Source organism: Corvus cornix, chromosome 3, assembly GCF_000738735.6.
Source record: "Corvus cornix cornix isolate S_Up_H32 chromosome 3, ASM73873v5, whole genome shotgun sequence".
Lineage (NCBI taxonomy): Eukaryota > Metazoa > Chordata > Aves > Passeriformes > Corvidae > Corvus > Corvus cornix.
In genome coordinates, this window is record NC_047056.1 from 93,356,740 (window position 1) to 93,369,582 (window position 12,843).

The following is a 12,843-nucleotide window of genomic DNA, read 5'->3' on the forward strand; positions in this document are numbered from 1 at the left end:
TTATACATAGCTGATACTTGAGCAAATATCAAGTTATGTTTAAATGAAAGAATTTATATGGAATATTTATAGTTTAATGTCTTATTTAAATTGAAAGATTAATGAACTTTTGAACATAACATGGTGCTTTTTTCCCACATCCTTAATTTCTGATTTCCATAGTTCTTGCATGCCAAGTAGAAGTAAACCCTATTCAAAATTTGTGTTTCACTTCACCATAGAGAGTTGTTTTAGGAAGCTTGTTCTAGCCTGAAACTAAGAAGAATAACTTATCCTCATTGTGACACAGTGAGGAACAGAAACTAATGTGAACCAACATCAATAGTTACTTTGTGTGTAATTATCTCAGAGACTTGAGGTGATTGTATGTATAATTTCAGAGTTTTTCAAACAAAATTTTAATTTCCCCCAAAATATAGGAGTACTGCCCGCACCTGCAACCATCATTTTCCTATCCTCAAAAAGGTTTGCTTCTTAGACTTGTTTTTGAGGTTGTGTATTAGATAACATTGCTCAAATTGTTTTGAAGGCAAGAGTCTTGTGTTCCTGTGAGGGGTGTGTGAGATTTGAAAAGTTTCGGAAGCAATTGTGCTAGGGAAAGTGGTAATGGTGCATGGCTTTGTGAACATTTAGAAGTGCTAACACATTGCTTTCATTACTGAATGTGTAATTTAAGACCTAATGGAAATACCAAAGTTTCTGTTGCTGTATCTGTCAATATGTCAGCTCTGGGAGCAGTCATGCCTTACTTTACTTGCACTGCAGAAGTACAATTTGAACTTGTGGTTACAGGTGGGTGAATGCTACCTGTAAATCCCATCATTCTGACTCACATAGAGTATTCAAGCTCACAACTTTGAAATACAAGCAGTCCAAGGTCTTGGACTTAAATTCTTTGTAACCTAATGCCTTTAGATGTGAAGTCTAGGTAATAAAAACATAGCTTTTCTGTCTTTGAATCCTGCACATGAGAGAACATTTTTGGTTTTGTATATTTCTGTACCAAACCAACCAAACCCAATCTAAATAACATAATTTTGAAGTGATCTAAATATTTGAAGCAAATCCTCTTTCATCACAAAGAATTATTATGTAAATTGAGTTTAAACTCCAATCTGTTCATTATAAAGTATAGAAATTTAAGTCATGTGTAACTGTACTAGCTTCTTTTTTTTTTCTTGTTATTTTGTTTTCCTCAAAAATTGCAATGCATATTCAACTGAGAATGTGGAACTATGCAAGTGACATGACATCACAAATATTCACAATTAATTGTTTCAAAGTGTGTTTCTAAAAAGAATACAAAAGTGTTGAAAGGAATATGCTGAATACAGCATTATCATAAAAAGCACAATGAACATTATTAATTAAAAATAATAACAGAAATTAATTTCTTAGGTAAAAAATATATGTGATTTTAATCTTTCCATCATGACCTGTTTCAAATGGGCCAGAGAACTACTGACTAGTCTATTTTAGACATTGTTTAGCTGCAATTCAATTAGCCTAAGCTTAGGACAGACATTCTCTCCTCAGAGGAAGGTAAGACATTTGGTGGATGAGGCATTGAGGAGCTCTGGAATATTTCCCATTTTCTGGCATCACCAGAGGGGTCTGTTCTGATGACATGCAGACTGCAAAATCCCTGTGTCCATTAGGGGATGTTCCAGTGCTGCATCCAGTGCTGCAGTTTGAGGAAGGTAATTCTTCACCTCTACTCAGCACCACTGTAATCCTCAGGAGTCATGGGACCAGTTCCAGGTTCCACTCTACAAGAGAGACATGGACTTGCCAGAGTCCAGTTAAGGACCATGAACACTGTAAAGGGGCAGGAGCATCTCTCATACAAAGAGATCCTGAGAGACATGGGAATGTTTAGGTGGAGGAAAAAAGGCTTGAGGGAATCTTATTGATGTGTAAAAATACCCAATGAGAAGCAATAATCAAGACATAGACAGAGTCTTCTCAGTGCTACATTGATTCAGGACAACAGTGAATGGGCAAAAATTGTATTTAAACACTGGAATGGGTTGCTCAATTACTCTGTGGAGTCTCCCTCCTTGGAGACAGTAAAAAAACTAACTGGATGCCATTCCAGGAGCCTACCATAATTGTCCCTCCTCTGAGCAGTGGTTTGGACTGGATTACCTTCTGTTGAGATCCAGTTATTAAGGTTCTTAGAAATGCCTCTGCCCGAATGAGTGTGCAAATGAGACCATATGCCAGTGACAATAGTAAAGGTTTTATTTGATGAGAGGGAGAGAGAGAGAGAAAAAAAAGGAAAGAAGTAGAAAATAGGTGGGGGGGACAGAAAGAATGACAGGGACAGAATAGGAAAAATATCCCCACTCCGTGGAACCCAAGGATGTTCGTTGATCCTCTCCAGATGGTCTTTTTGGTAGTGCAGGACCCCCCGTAAAGCACAGAATCCGATTGGTTGACACCTCCTCGAGCCAGGTAGCAATGTGCAGGCATATCCCCCTGGGGGAGCAGGGGGGGCAGTCTCTTACACAGACTCTGGGTCTGTTGCATCACGTGCAGCCCTGTGGGGCCAAGCCTCTCACGTGAAAGTCCCGTGGATGTGCCCTGTGGGGCTGGGGGTTCCACAGCTGGGCCAGTTTGTATAATGGAGGATGGGTGTTTATTGCCTCTCACCAGAGGTTGCACCATGCACCCAAAACCTCCTCCCCCCGCCCTTGGTTTGGGGGGGGGGGGGGTGGGATCTGTGTTAAACCTGGCTTCTGTGAGCTGTGCTCTCCCCCCTACCCCAAACTCAGCTGGGGATGATCGAACAATGGGTTTCTCTTTATCTAATCAGCAGTTCAAAGTCCCAGTTCTTTGGTTGTAGCTTCTGTATAAATGAGTAAAAACTTTATATCAACTTTTTGGGCATGAACTATTTTCAGTCTCTGACACCTTCAGAGATGCTTTCCATCCTCAATCATTCTATGGGTCTATGATTTTGTGTTATGTCAAAAGTCACTTCAGAGAACAGGGCTGGAAGGCATTCTGAAGAGCAACATCTTCCCTTAAACATATCTGTAGACTTATGTTGCTCCAATAGATGCCTACAGTTAATTGTCATGCAACCCAGCACCTACAAAAGTAGAATCTAGAGTTTTATGGTGTACATATAGTTCTGAAAACAATCTGGTCATGGTGTATTTCCTCATGACCAGTCATACCTATTAATTCTATGAGAGACATAAGATCACCAGTCTGGTTGTGCTAGGTTTTGTTGCATACTAATGCTATGCTCTAGTTGGAAAAAAATACACTCATATCTATACATATGCGTGTGTGTATTTATTTACAACTGAAGAGTTTGGAGTTCAGAGTGGCTATATAAAGACCCATAAATCAGGTATATGGAATGAAAGGTATGAAACCTTTGTCTTTTTTTTGGAATTCATTGCGTACTGCTTCCTTCTGTGAGTTCACAGTCTTCTTTATATCATGTGCTAGTCTTTGCTCTCTTGACTCAGTGGCTCCAACACCTATTGATCTTCACTGCTATTGGTACAGACAAGACGGTAAAACTACCTTTTTGATCTGATGAATACTGCCGAATTCTACCCCTTCACTTCCTCCACCAAAAACCCATCTGGGACATTTCACAGTCTTTAAATGAAGTGGTTGATACCATACTCACTGGGAAATAACTGAAGTAAATGAAATTAAAGACATAATTTTTTCTGATTTTTTGTTTGGTATTGTACAGGGACTGCTGGTGCTATAAACCAGGCATCAGGTAGCTTTGTGTGCAATGGGACTGAAAAAGACTGCTGTAGTGACACAGAAATTCTGTGGTTTGCTATAAGTTCCAGACATCTAGACATCTGAGGTTTAATACTAAGACCTTGCAGACTTTTTTTTTGTCAGCCCAAAGACTAGCTCCTTCTTCCTTCCCATTAGCTTCATTAATTTTATGAACAGTTGGACAGAAAAGAAAGCAAAGTTGGTTTTGTGCTCTTCAGTTTGCTTGTACTCAATATGAAGAAGAGAGGGTGACTTCTGCAAATGATGAAGCCATATTGGAAGATACTTCCCCTCCAAGGTACTGACGTTTCATTCAAATCATAACCTTTGGTGGTGCACAAACAGCTGTAGGTTAGCAACACTGTCATTTACAGATGCTGTCCAAGTGAGCATTCCGCTTCAAGCACAGAATAAATTACAGTCCTCAGTGGATGAACTCATAATGAAAGACAAGGTATTCTATCTGCTCATAAGTAAACCTTTCCTTTTCTGTCCTATCAGGTAGTTTTCAGAAGTCTGTTCACTTTGGGGACATATCTCAATAGTGCTTTTTTACAGCTGTCATTCTCCTTCTGCTATTTGATCTCATGATAATGTATCCATGTCATCATCCAGCTGTACAGAGTAGCTCTTTCTTTGCTTTTCCTTAGTTCTGTTTGATTCTTTTCATCATCTGTGCAAGTGCTATTCCACCATCTTTCCGTCATTTCACAGCAGTTGTGCTTCTCTCCACTCTTCTAGCCATGATAACTAACCTTTTGACAATTATTTTGACCTGAGCTACTTTACTGATAATGACCTTGTTGAGGTCTAATATCAAACCATTTTACTTCATGCTTTTTTTATATTTTTGCCAGATGATTAAAAATAAATAGATTATTTCCTATAGAAAAAAAAAATAAAAATTTTGTTAGCATCCACTTCATCTGCTTAGGTCAGCAGGTCCCTGTCAATCAGTGTTGACTAAACAGTCACTGACTTCTTTTGCGTCTTACTCTTTCCTGATAGTCACCAAAGACGTGAATTGAAGAGCAGTCAGGACTTCTGTTCACATGCTGAACTCAATTTCTTTTTGGTTATCTTGGGGAAGCTTCTCTGTGTAATTTAACTTGATCCTGCTGAAATTAATGGGAAAATTATCATGAAGTTCCTAATTTTCAAATTGTTGTTGTATACAAATGCCTACTTATGAATGTCAAAAATGAAGATGTGTTCAGGTGCACAGATATGCACAGTATGTCTAAACTTTCACAGCTGAATGCTAATATTTATATATGTAAAAAAAAGTGGCTCTTGTGAAATGAAATAGATACATTATTTTTAAACCTAGTAAGAGTTCAAGTGGTTTTCTTAGTATCTGCAGATAAAAATTCTTATTTGGACTTTATTTACTGTTTAAGTGTTTTTAATTTTATACTATGAATATTAATATGACATATTTCAATAACCAGATAACATTGCTTCATCTTGCTCTAAGACATGATGAAAAGAGAACGAGGCACATCAACCCCTTCTGGTTAAAGCTGGAACTAGGACACCAACCAAGGTATAAACACAATTTCTCCCTGGGGAAGACAGAACTTTTTATAATATACTTTTCCATAGATTTCCATTTCTAGATACATTTCCATAAGGCCATCTTTCTGTAAAAATCTGATGCAGTCACAGAAACATAAGAATTAACGCCTTCCACAAGAAATTTACTGTTTAATACTTAGAATATCTGTTCAGAAAGTGGGATCCCTATCTTTACCTGCTTCCTCCACAGGCTCAACAACGATGAATTCCCAAATCATGCACCCTTGGCCTTCATGCTATAGGCCCTCTGTCTTCCATGACAATATGAGCCACAGATATGGAAAAGAAAGAATGAAATAGAATACATGGAAGTCTCAAATATTCATTCTATGTATTCAACAAGTTCCACGAAAGCATTCAGTCAAAAGTAGTACTTATTGTTGCACTAAAGGAAAAAGAGTGACACATGTTCCTTCACAATTTTATTCTCACTCTTTTGTTAGCTTTTACTTCTTCCAACAAAAGGGCAACAAAAAGCAGAATGAATATCATAGAATCATAGAACTGTAGAATCATTAAGGCTGGAAAAGACGTCCAAGATCATCAAGTCTAACCTTTGACTGAACACACCCATGCCAACTAAACCATACCACCAAGTACCATGGCCAGTCATTTTTTGAACACTTCCAGGGACGGTGACTCCTTTTCTCCAGTCTTAACAACCCCAGGTCCCTCAGCTGCTCCTCACAGACCCTTGTGCTCCAACCCCTCCCCAGCTCCGTTGCCCTTCTCTGGACCCACTCCAGCCCCTCAATGTCTTTCTTGTAGTGAGGGGCCCAGACCTGGGCACAGCACTCGAGGTGTGGCCTCACCAGTGCTGAGTACAGGGGGATGATCATTGCGCTGGTCCTGCTGATCACACTGTTTCTGTTATAATATTGCATTTTTGGTAAAAATTATACTAAGTGAAAGACAACTTTAAAATCCTTGTTGTCCAAGCTGACGTCTTACTCACCTCTTCTCTTCTCTTCTTTTTATGGTCCATTTCTTCTTAGAGATCTGTTTCAACAGGATTTGGTTCCACAAAACAATACTTTTGAAGCATCAGAACAAGTTGATCATGGTTTAAAAATATAATGAAAATATTTACAGCTTCAGTAACCCAAGGAAGAAGTTGAGTAATGAGTAGCAGATAAAATCTTTGACAGTTTCAGAGTTAATGTTCTTGTTTATACAATAAACATATGAAAAGTTAATAATTTTTCACTGTCTACACTAGATATTAAAATTCTCTGATGATTCTTCTTAATCTTAAAGTTTGAAACAAGAGCAGAAAATTACATTAATCCATTTTCAGGAGAATTAATGTAACAAAAGATAGAGGTATATCTTGGCAGAGTAAAAACAATAGCAAAATTTGTGTTCTTGATTTCTAAGGCTTTAAAACAATTGAATGTTCATTAGGCAATGAGTTAGACCTTGTCCCTATTCAAGTCCATAAAATATTAAATAAACTGACTTATTAAGCAAAAAATAATTTTTTTCAGTATCCCATATTTTGTTCAAAATTGTATTTCCATTCTGTTCACTGTGTTGAAAATTTACAAACCTCCATGCCATTTAAAAGGAATAAATTTTCTGGCTAGTTAGGAACCATTCAAGCAAGATGAGTCATCTTCCATTTCTGTCTCCTTCCTAATTTTGATAGGTCTTCTAGAATTTGAATATGCGATAATTTAGGTAAAGCTCTTATGAAGTGTTAATGAGCAAAACTGTGAGAGAACACAGACATGCTCATTCATCATTTGAAATTTATTTTACTTGTATATAACCATTATATCTAAAAAATTAACTTGTGCATGGAGGGAATACTATCCTCTGCTTTCTGCTGCTCCTCAGAAGATGCCTTTTTCTTTCCTTCCTTTTTCTTTCTTTCGTTCTTTCTTTCTTCTTTCTCCTTTCTTTCTCCTTTCTTTCTCCTTTCTCCTTTCTTTCCCCTTCCCCTTTCTCCTTTCTCCTTTCTCCTTTCTCCTTTCTCCTTTCTCCTTTCTTTCTCCTTTCTCCTTTCTCCTTTCTCCTTTCTCCTTTCTCCTTTCATTCTTTCTCCTTCCTTTCTCCTTTCTCCTTTCTCCTTTCTCCTTTCTCCTTTCTCCTTTCTCCTTTCTCCTTTCTCCTTCCTTTCTCCTTTCTCCTTTCTCCTTTCATTCTTTCTCCTTCCTTTCTCCTTTCTCCTTTCTCCTTTCTCCTTTCTCCTTTCTCCTTTCTCCTTTCATTCTTTCTCCTTCCTTTCTCCTTTCTCCTTTCTCCTTTCTCCTTTCTCCTTTCTCCTTTCTCCTTTCCCCTTTCTCCTTTCTCCTTTCTTTCTCCCTTCTCCTTTCTCCTTCCCTTCTCCTTCCTCCTTTCTCCTTTCTTTCTCCTTTCTCCTTTCTCCTTTCTCCTTTCTCCTTTCTCCTTTCTCCTTTCTCCTTTCTCCTTTCTCCTTTCATTCTTTCTCCTTCCTTTCTCCTTTCTTCTTTCTTTCTCCTTTCTCCTTTCTCCTTTCTCCTTCCTTTCTCCTTTCTCCTTTCTCCTTTCTCCTTTCCCCTTTCTCCTTTCTTTCCCCTTCCCTTCCCCTTCCCCTTCCCTTTTCCCTTCCCCTTCCCCTTCCCCTTCCCCTTCCCTTTTTTTCCTGGAAAAGCCATGGAGTCTTTAGTTGTGTCTGAGTGCTTTCTTTAAATTTCCCACTTTACATCAATTTCTACTACATGCGTGATTCTGGAAGAAAGTGTCTTACAATGGCCAAACTGAATATACAATTGACAGCAATTGAAAAATCAAAGCCTAAACTGTAGTACTGAGAAGGGACATTTATGTACAAGGGATGTTATGATCCAGTTATCAAAATTATTAGAGAGATTCCTCTGCCTGCACTAAGGTGCAACCAAGACCATATGCTGAAGCCAATAGTATAGTTTTTATTTGACAGTAAATGTAAGGGAGAGAGAGAGATGGAAAGAAATAGAAAAAGAAGGGAGAGAAGGGAAAGAGAGTGACAGAGAGACAGCTTGGCAGAAAATATCACCACTTGGTGGATCCTGACAGTGTCCCATTGATCCACTTTTTCTGGTCTTCTCAGTGGTGAAGGTCCCACAAAACAGATTTCAGGTATATGTGGGAACACCCAGGTACCTCCTCTGGGGGGTGGAGGGTAGAAGTTTCACACCATCTCTTACCATAGACTGTGGATCTATTGCATCCCTTTGCACCATGTGCAGTCCTCTGGTGCAAGGCCTCAGGAATGAGTCTGGGGTCGCTTTGAGAGTCTTTGATGGTTTATGATCCCTTTCTCAGCTGCCTCTCATGTGAATGTCCCATGGATGTGGCCTTCCCAGGGTGAGCGGTTCAACAACTGAACCAGTTTGTGTAAGGGAGGGTGGGTGTTCCCTCTGACCAGGGGTTACACCACACACCCAGAAATTCTCCTCCTCCCACCCTGGCCTACGGGGAGTGTGTGCAAACCTGGCTCCAGATAATGAATCTGTGGGCTGTGGCCTTTCCCACCCCAATCCCAGCCAGAGCTGATTTTCAGGACAGCTGCTGGGTTTGGCTTTCCTTGTGGATGTACTCTTCTCCTTAGACCTGAGATAATTGGACAATAGTACCATCCTTATCTCAAGTTCACGTTAGGTGTCTTAACTCACAGTCCACTTCCAGTCAGGATGAATATTTAGATGGAGAGTAGGCTTTGTTAGTTGCAGCTTCTTTATACAATTTTGCCATAATGGCCAAAGTCACTTTTAAACAATGTTTAAGCCATTACCCATAGCATTTCAGTTTCTCACATGATATTATTCAAATGTATGTCCAAAATCTACTATTCTTGCATTATAAGAATAAAGGTACTCCTGAGTCTAAATGTGGGGTCATAGTTGTGATGATCTTCATATATTAGTGAGCAGGATCTCCCTGTCTTAGAAATGTGAGTTTATAGTTCAATGTCTGGGCTACAGTCACTTCCAAAGATTGATTTCTTTCTGATAATATCTAAAACAACTAGAAAAGGGGAAAGTGAAAATAAGAGCTGACTAGTTAACTTTTTACCCTGAACATAAATCCTTGAAGAATGCAAAGAACATCCACAAAGATATTCTATAACAAGGCATGAGAACTTTTTTTGTTGAAATATATCTCATCAGGAATGAAAGCAATAACCACACTTAATTGCCAAGCTAAAGAAATCTAATCATTAGCTGAACTGCTTAGCAAATGGTTCATTTTAAGTGGTTCAATTCACAAGTCACTTAGGGATGAAAACACAGTAGCAAATGCAGGAGGGATTGGGTAGTCAAATCAGGAGAAAAATGATCAGTGATACTTAACGGAGGCAAACCGATACAATGATGAATCCTTAGCAAATGAACCTTAAATGCAACAGCGCCTGCTTGTTAAAATATGTTATGAGAAACCTCATGAATAGTATCCTCACTATTTGCATATCAAGATTCAATGTTTATTTGGTTTTACATTCTAGTTCCAACTTTCTACGGCAACAGAAAATTCACTCTAAAAAATTCCAGTGAAGCTGGAGCTTCTAAATTTCTTGAACACTTTGAAAGTTACATACTCATACCATTAGTGGTATTTCCAAAAGGGATATGAAAGTATTGTCTGGTTAAGTAATGGACTGTTTTGGTCTGTGATACCTTTAATTTTCTTTGTATTAGCTTGTATGTGTTGTTTTGGATTTGTGATGAAAACAGTATTGGTGATACAGGGATGTTTTATTTATTTGTTGCTGAACAGTGCTTAAACTGTGTATTGGGTTTGCTTGACCAGGTTTAGTAGCAGCAGGGCTGTAGAGGTAAGTTTTGTGAGAAGCTGCTATGAGTTTCTCTATGTCCAACAGAGCCAATGTCAGCTGATTTCCAGATGGACCCACTGCAGACCAAGCCAAGCCCATCTGTGACAGGGGTAAAGCCTCTGGGATAACATCATTAAAAGCAAGGGAAAAACCTGTGCAACGGCAATTGAGTGAACCAGAGAGAGGAGTGAGAACATGTGACAGCAACGGCTCTGCAGACACCAAGGTCTGTGCAGAAATAGGGGGAGGAGGTAATCCAGGAGCCAGAGCACAGATTCCCCTGCAGCTCATGGTGAAGACCATGGTGAGGCAGCTGTGCCCCTGTTGTGCTTTAGGAATGATACTCTTCTGTTACGTTTCTGTTAGATGGTAACATGTCGCGACCTTCCCAAAAGCGCCTCCAAGAAAGCCTCTCGGTGCAGCCAGCACACTGGCACACACACACACTGGATAGCTAGCTAGAACAGTCCAAGGATGAATGAACAGGAAGAGTTACCACATAGGGTTTTTCAGGAGAGATTTAATGCATCTGCACTCGTGCAAGGTTTCAGAGAAGTCCTGGGCTCGAGCAATGGGGGGGTCCAGGGTAAGGGAACTAATCGAGAAACTCTGAGGACGTATCAGGTAACAAGGGTTGTGGCGGCCAATGGAGCCAACCAGGGGAGCAGAACTGGGGTACATTAACATAACAGAACAAAGCATTCTGGGGGAAGCCTTTCAGTCACCATAAACTGGAAAGGAACCTAGGACTTATCCCACTGTAGGACTCCTTTCGTTCCCTGTCCAGCAGGCCCACCGGCCTCCGCACTCCTCAGTTGAGTGCCCCCACCAAGACTCTCCAAAACCATGGGTTGGTCTCTTTCACTCTTTCCCACAACCTGTGGTGAGGCAGGATGGAGTTGAGAATTGGAGGCACAAAAGGCAAAGATCACGGGTTGAGATAAAAACAGTTTATGGAAACAGCAATGAGGTAAGAAAATGAACACTAATGATAACTAACAGAAATGACATTAATAACAAAAGTATACAAAAGAGATTCAAAAAAATGATTCACATGCAAATACGCTTACCTCAGACCCCATGAAAATGAATAATATTGGGTCTTCCCCTTCCCCCATTTTTCTTGATTGAAAGGAATGCTCTTCTTCTCCAAATCGAGAGAGAGTCCCTTTCCCCTCCACCCCTGGAAATGCCATAAGTATTGAATATCATTAGAGTCCGGGCCACACCCCCTTCCAGCTACTGCAAAAAATTTAACCTTGTCCTGGCCAAACCCAGGACACCCCTGCAGCCATGAAGGTCCACAGTGGAGTAGATATTCACCTTCAGCCAGTGGAGGAGCCCGCACTGGAGCAGGGAAAGAGTGGAAGGAATCCTCCCACAGAGGAGGAAGGAGCAGCAGAGATGATGTGTGATGAACTGACTGCAGCCCCCATTCCCTGCCCCCTGAGCCACAGTGAGGGAACACATAGGGAAAATTGGGACTAAAATTAAACCCAGGAAGAAGGGAGGGGTGAAGAGAAGGTGTTTTGACGATTTGGTTTTGTTTCTCATTATTCGACTGTAATGCAATTGATAATAAATGAAACTACTTCTCCAAGTCAAGTCTGTTTTGCCCATGATGGTAACTGGTAAGTGATCTCTCCCTGTCCTTATCTTGACCCATGAGTCTTTATTTATATTTTCTCTCCCCTGCCCAGCTGAGGAGGAGGAATGATAGAGTTGCTTTGGTGGGCACCTGGCATCAGCCATGGTCAACCCACCACCCAGTGTTCAGGATGTCTCTGTTTCTTGTACTGCTTATCCCAGGAACTAAGCTGGGGATCCACAAGAAGTTGGGAGGTGTAGGACTTTGGTGGGTTCGGTCGGGAGATCTCTATAAGCAGATCTTGGGACATGTGGTTTATTGCAAAGGGCGTGGGTATAGGGGCACTGCTTAGAGCTGCCAGACTCAGCTCTGAGCAGGCCCAAGAGAGCAAGAGAGTAAGCGAGTAAGTAAGGAGAGAGAGAGAGAGAGAGAGTGTAAGAGTGTGCGAAGAGTAAGAGAGGAATGGAATGGAATGGAAAAATGCTGAAGTCCTGGTTACAATACAATAAATCATCTTCTGTACTGAATATTCTAATTGTCACTAACCAATCTAATACAAGATACAAATCCTATAGCATTTACATACAGCCTATAAGAGTTCTTATATTACCATAGAGTGTTACATCTTAACTTCTAAAAACTACTCTTTGGACCCCTTCTGCTGAGCTAGTAGGGTCTGCTCTGACCCTTGGACCTGCCTGCAAGCAGAGGGTATTGTTCAATCAAGAGGGGATTACCTTCAGTTGGCCATACCATTGTTTTCCAGTTGTTCAGTAACTAAGACTTGGTATTTCAAAAGTGGCTTTCATTTCGATGTCGCCTGTAGTTTTCATATTCCCAAAATCTTTTGTCAGGCAATCATATTTATAAGGCTTTCCTGTTTCATCTTCCCCAACAGGGAGGGGTCACAGCTGGGGAAGATGACCCAAATCAACCAAACAGATGTAAGACTGTAAGAAGAACATGGATCTGTGGGAGTGAGGCCAGAGGGGGGCCACGAAGATGATCACAGATTTAGAGCACCTCTCCTATAAAGACAGGCTGAGAGAGTTGGGGTTGTTCAGCCTGTAGAAGAAAAGGCTCAGAGCAGACTTTCCAGAAGCCTTCTAGTACGTAAGGGGAGCCTATGAGGAAGATG